Source organism: Microtus ochrogaster, chromosome 21 (genome assembly GCF_000317375.1).
Source record: "Microtus ochrogaster isolate Prairie Vole_2 chromosome 21, MicOch1.0, whole genome shotgun sequence".
In the NCBI taxonomy this organism is placed as follows: Eukaryota; Metazoa; Chordata; class Mammalia; order Rodentia; family Cricetidae; genus Microtus; species Microtus ochrogaster.
This window is the reverse complement of record NC_022022.1, coordinates 2,072,411-2,078,828: the sequence shown is the minus strand read 5'-3', so window position 1 is coordinate 2,078,828 and position 6,418 is coordinate 2,072,411. Positions and strand designations below refer to the sequence as shown.

At 50.3% G+C, this 6,418-nt stretch overlaps 1 non-coding gene across 1 annotated transcript; it reads right to left on the bottom strand.

The window, feature by feature from the left end:
• Positions 1-5,235: 5,235 nt before the first annotated feature.
• On the bottom strand, positions 5,236-5,400 carry LOC113457242. Its single transcript, XR_003377874.1, has one exon. It is a non-coding gene; the product is annotated as a U1 spliceosomal RNA (small nuclear RNA).
• Positions 5,401-6,418: the final 1,018 nt, after the last annotated feature.

Sequence of the window (6,418 nt, the reverse complement as noted above, 5' to 3'; positions counted from 1 at the left end):
ATTGACCTTGTTCATCTGCTGCTCCTGCTCAGTGAGGGAGGCTGAGGTCCGTGCCTGTCCAGTACTCCCTGTAGGTAGACAAACATCAGTGAATTGTACAGTTAGATGGTACAGGGCCATGAGAGACCATGTTGAGTCCCCAGAAGAGGCCCGAGGAAGAGGGAATGCATGGAGCCCACTGCAGTCCCCAAAAAACAGAGCAACTATCCTTAAGTTGGGACTCAGAAGCCATGTCTCCTTTCCCAATCACTGTTGCTATTGATGGACTAGATATGTCCATCAGTGTTGGGGATTATGATTTTCAGGTGTGGGACTTTTCTTTGTGCTGTATTTGTTTAACTCTGTGAAGCTGTGTTACTGTGACTGTCTAAAACACCTGGTGGTTCTAATAGAGAGATGAACAGCCAATAGCGAGACAGGAGCAGGAATAGGTGGGACTACCAAGCAGAGTATAGCTAGAAGGAGCGAATAAAGAGGAGCATAAGAAGAGGGGAGGATTCAGTGGTCCGCCACCAACTCACTCAGCAGCCATGGAGTAAGAGTGAGTCCCACTCCTGAAAGGATCAACTGAAGCCTTCATCCTTCAACTCTCTCTGCCCCCTGCCCAGGACTCACTGTGCTTTCTCCAGAACCATTTATTTCTTGATGTGTGACTCGGAGACTGAAGGCCATCTTCCCTGTGCCTCTCTCTAGTCTCCCTGCGCTCTCCGTCCTGTCTCCCCAGCAGCCTGTTCAGTCGTGTCACCATGGCTGTTGGTGAACCACACAGGCACCGAACGAATGCCTCAAGGGCAGTTGGCGTTGCCACAACACAGGTGACATCACAGAATTCCAGGCTCTCCAGGATGCAGTAGAATGTCCAGGTGGGGGACTGCTGATGTCATATGATACAGCTATTAACCCCTGCTAACTCCTTCACCCAAAAGTGACCTGAAACTAAGGTACCATTTTCAAGAGCCTCTCTGGGGCCACAGGGGAAACCTTTAGGCACATTGTCCTTCTAAAGCCAGAAATCTAGCCCTCTGCTTCTCAGGTGTTATGTGAGAAACTGAATGATCACTTCCCAACCACTGCCCAGGGATGGCTTTTCCCTCCTTGAGATCCACACTCAAGTAACGTGAGAAACAAAGGATGCTGAGAAATGAGGTCAGGATAAAGGGAGTAGAACAGATGAGATCTCTGAAGAGAACGAGCACTGGTGCAGATCCTCAGACTTTTAGAGATTGGAGGGTTCAAAACAAAGAGAACATGCATAGGAAGTGATGGAAATTTCACTCAGAGTGTCACTAGAGCTCACTCGGTTATGCCCAAATCCGAGGGTCCCCCCAAAAGCCAATGAAGGAGACCGAGTCCCCATATGTAATTTTATGTATGTATTTTAATCAAGTTTGCAAACTCGGTCTCTCTGCATGTCCAACATATTGGAATATCTGGAGAGCCCCGAGCTCAATTAGAATTGGGTTTTTATAGTAGTAAAGGTGGGGGTGAGTGGTCTCTGAGGTTCAGGACCCCTCATTGGCTGACATTTATCTAGGGGTGTCCTGGAGAAGTGCTGGCAGGTGTTTTCTTATCTACAGTGCTTGGAATGCCAGGAATTTCCTTTGAATGGTCTGCTCTTGGGTGGGGGTCAGTTAATCTCTGCCGACCAGGCATTGTCTCAGGGTAAACTATTGAGACTCCAGACTCCATTTAAATTTATCGATGGCCAGAGTCCCAGGTGATAATGGTTGGAGGAAGTAAAGAACTTCCTTTCTACCCAGACTTAGATTATCATGGCTGGATCTCACAACTCAAGCTATGAGGTTGGTAGTGAAGATGTGACTAGCTCTTGGCAGGTCTACCTGGAACCACTGAGCCCAGGTGAGCTTCAGATACGGAAAGCAAACAGTCGTGGAAAGAGTATGATGGCCCCAACCTTGAATCAACAGACTGAGGAGAGAGTAGTGGCACCCAGAGGTCAGTGTGCACCATCTAGAGGAGTCGTTAGCTATGCAGATGCAAGCGCGCACACACACACTCACACACATACGTACAATTACAATTATGGTGCAAAACATGCTGTAGATCACTGCTATGCTGTGTCAACCAGCAAACAAAAGCCAAGTTCCTTGGTCTGGAGCCACCTGTTCCAATTCCCATGTTCTTCAATAGGTGGCGCTGCTAGCTTTGAGTGAGCTTGAGAAGGGCAGACAAGGGGAGAGACTCAGAGTTGTTGCACCACACAGGTGTTTTATAGCCATCACCACCTTTCTACGTATTCTGACCTTCCTTGTAAGGAAGCCAGTCCGTGGTCAGCCTGAATTGCTTGTTCTCCAGATCTCGGGACGTTCTCCACCAAAATATGGTACTTGCATCTTAGGACTGATGAGTCTGTCAAGTGATCTGTGTTATTTGAGATGGTGAAGCTCTAATTAATAAATGTCTACCTTCTTGGGCACCTAGATGTGGGTGCTGGGTTGTTGTAAGTGGCTACAACCCACATCCCTTAAAGCAGCAGGGATGGAATTTTCTGGTTCTGGAAACCAAAAGTCCCAAATCCTGGAGACTGCTTCTTCAGAGGGTCCAAGTGGAGGCTCCTTCCTGCTTCTTCCAGGATCTGGGACGTGGATGGCCTGAGTCTCAGGTCCCATCCCACCAGTCTCCATCTCTGCCTTCCTCTGAATTTGTGTGCTCTTTATTATGTCTTTATGTGAGACATGGTCTTGATGAGTAGTCCTGCCAGTCTGAATTTCTAACCCCCTGCCTCAGCCTCGCTAGTGCAGGGTCAGTCGTGGGCTATAGCTCAGAGGTAGAGTGTTTGCCCAGTGTTTGTGAGGTTTGGTTTCCTTTCCCAGTGCTGGAGAAAATCCCAAAAGGTATGTCCTCTTATGTGACCTTTTCCCCCTTCTGAGGTTGACCACCCACCAAGGTCTAGCAATCAATTATTAAAGTCCTGTCAACCAAAACCCCCTTTTGCTCACCAAATCTACCTGCCCAATTAAAATTAAAGACCTCATCCTAACACGCCCTCGGTCTTAGGGCGATTGACAGTGAAGGTGATTTTGTGAGCCTGCCTGAGAGAGAGAGAGAGCAAACTGTAATAATACTATCTTGAGTTCCTACATGTCCGCGGGACTTGAACTAGGGAGACTGGAGTCTGTGTCAAGGCATTAGCTAGGCATGGGGTGCATGGGGCAAGAAAGCAGCACGCCAGACAGGAAGTGACTCGGATTCGAACCGAGGTTGCTGCGGCCACAACGCAGAGTACTAACCACTACACGATCACGGCCAGCCACGCGCCTGACTGTGGTAGGTGCTCGCTTGAGCCTCAGTCAAGCTCAGCCCAGCGCAGACCGGTTTCCGAGGCTTCCTTCAACCATTCTGTCCTGCAGAAGTGATTTTTTTCCAAAGCCACTGAGGTTGGGAGCGGCACAGAGTGCAGGCGTTGGTGCCTCAGTTGGGTGGTGAGGGCAGTCGCTAACTGTGAAGTCGGCGGGTCGATGCCACTCTTGCAGGTGCAGTATTTCCCCCAAGCACCTGATAGCCCTCCATCTCCCTCCTCTCCGCGGTAGCTCGGGCACCTGTGGAGGGCACGCACTGCTCTGTGGTTCTTCCGAAGAGCTGGGGAGCAAACCAGCGGTCTAGAGCCTTCCGTAGACCCCGCCCGCCTACAGAGGCCAAAACCATCACTGCCAGTCCCTGGACTCCTTACTAAACACGGCTTGGCCTTAGGAATAAATCGATTCTAGGGTTCGTGATTACGAATTACTCTTTGTCGTCGCCCTTGTCATATGCGTATCTTTAGCCGGTGGTGTAAAGTTTACCCGTTTTATTAAAATCTGGTCCATTTCCTGTGCTTTGGTGACTTGTTTTCCATAATTTTCTTTTATTAAGAAAGGATTTCCACTGTATCAATCCCAAAATAAACCAAAGACAGCAGGTGGGGGTTGTCCACAGGTGTCCTCCTCTCCCTCTCCCCTCCAAAATAAAAATTGGCTTTATTGTTTACCCTGCCTCAGTACAGGCCATAAATAGCGTGTGACAGAAAGGTAAGGCCTTAGGTACCTTAAGTCCACAGGGTTTTTTTTTTTTCTTTTCTTATTTAGTGAGCTTCCGGTATTTCAGAGAAGTAGGAGTGTTTCCATTGCCAAGTCAGCACACAAGGAACTGTAAATTTAGAAAGCTCTTTGTTAAACGCCCAAAGATCGTAGTCCCTGAGTGGGCTCTAACGACCGGTTAACAGCATAACGCACTAACGCATTGCTCCACAGAGACTGACATGACAAAGCCGCCTCTCCTTGGTGAGTCAGGCGGCACCGTGGCAGTCACACCTGTGATATCCACCGTGTCGCGGCCGAGCATCCGGAACAGGAGCCCTCGAAGCCAACCTGCCGGGCTCCCTGCCGGCCCCACGGCCGCTTCCCGGGCTCGCGCGAACGTTATGAACCCGGCGCCTCCGGGACGCTGGGACGGAGCCGCCTAGGACTCCACGCTGGCAGAGTGGAGGGCGCCCATCAGGACTCCGTGAAGGAACCCAAGTGAACCTCAGGGTTCGGTCCTTTGCAGACCTCGAGCACGGACGCCCGACGACTGGTCACCCCGGGTGTGTGCTGAAGCCTCCGCGTGGACGGCGTGGGAAAGGCGGCGAGTGCAGTGCCAGTGCTCAGGGAGTTCAGACGGGAGGAAATGGACGAACTTGACCCGGAGTGGAGAGGGACCGACGGGGGCGAGGGTGGCCTGGGGGTGGGATTGAGGGATACGCACCGCGGAGACCGGCGGAGAAGCCAGGTGGAGCTCTAGGACACGTCAGAGAGAACGGTGCGTTTAAACTGAGCTGATGTAGTTTGACAGCAATTTATGTTAGGAAGACAATAAAATCATGAGGGGTGTTTTGTTTTGAATGAATCAGAAGAATGAATTCCTAGCAACGATTTCTGTCTTTCAGCTAGGGGTGTGCTGGTCCCGAGCCCGGGTCTGGTGCGGGTTAAGAGCAGAAAAGAATTAAGGAGAGTCTGGAGTCTCAAAGCAAAGTTTGAGACAAGTGCTCCTGAACTTTAAGACAAAAAGTTCAAAATTGAAGAAATGTTATCATGAGTCTAAGGACCAACTTCCTAAAGATGTCACTTATAAGGTTAAGAGCTTAAGATAGCTTGGCAATTTCGACCACATACTTAAAAGCATAGAAGAGAATAAAAAAAAGACCAAGAGGAAAAACAGCTGTAGGAAGAAGAAAGTCTTTCTTTAAACAAGAGGTATTAGGGGAGAGCGCGAACGCAGTCCCCCACTAACAGAAATTATGCAGTCGAGTTTCCTGCATTTGGGGAAATCACAGAGGTCAACACATCCCCAAGTGCAATGGGTGAGCCTCGCCCTGGGAACACCAACTAAGTGATCATGGTGTCTCCCCTGCCAGGTAAGTATGCTTTGTTGTCCTGCAGTCCAGACTCAGCCCCACCTGCCCTGCACTCTCAACACACGGTCACTTCGCCGCGCATACTCCAGGATCTTATTGGACGCGCACCCCATTCCTTCTACTTGATGCTCTCCGCGGGCCAGCGCACCCTTCCACGCGCCGCGCTGGAAATCCAACGTGTTCCCGCAGAGTTTGCAGACAGGACAGCCCCTGCGCGCCCCTCATCTGCATAGACCAGGCCTCCAACCGGCACCCACAGGTGACATCACACCCATCCTCTTTTCCCGTTTGCTTAGTGAATTTTTTTGCTTGCGGAGAGCTGGATGGAGTGTTGCAGGATCAGAGACAAATCATCTTGAATTATCTCCAATTCCCAAATAGTCGATGGCTGCTCACCGCCGTGGCCTAACAGCCTTGTCGCTGGTTTCCGTGTGTAGCGACAAACCCCTATCTTCAATCAACACGAAGTCAGAGAAGCCAGGCAGCAAGGGTAGCCAGCCCGGCAGCTGAGGTCTCCAGCTTCGCTGGAACCTGCCTGCCTCATGTCTCCACCACTGCATTTTACAAGGCTCTTGATGTATGGATTTCTCTGTTCTCTTCTACAGAAACACCATGAGACTGACACTAAGATGGGACATGGTATTTGGGGTGACCCGAATCTGTGTTCCTGGTCCAGGAGATCCACTCTGCCCTCTCTCGGCCTCCTCAGGCTCCTGCATGTGTATCGTCATACACATACAATCAGGCACAAACACACATACATAAAATAAATAAGTGCTCCCTTTTCTGTGTTGTGTTTGTGGGGGAGGGGCAGGTGTGTGTGTGCCATGACTCGCGTGTGGAGGCCAGCGGACAGTTTGTTGTAGTAATAGGAGCCGTGGGCTGCTTCCCGCCACTCCAGCCGCCCCGCTCGGGTAGCTTATGCCCCGAAATAATTACATAGACACTATATTCATTTAATCACTGCTTGGCCATTTCTATCTAGCCTCTTCTAGGCTAACTCTCGCACCTGGACTAACCCATTTC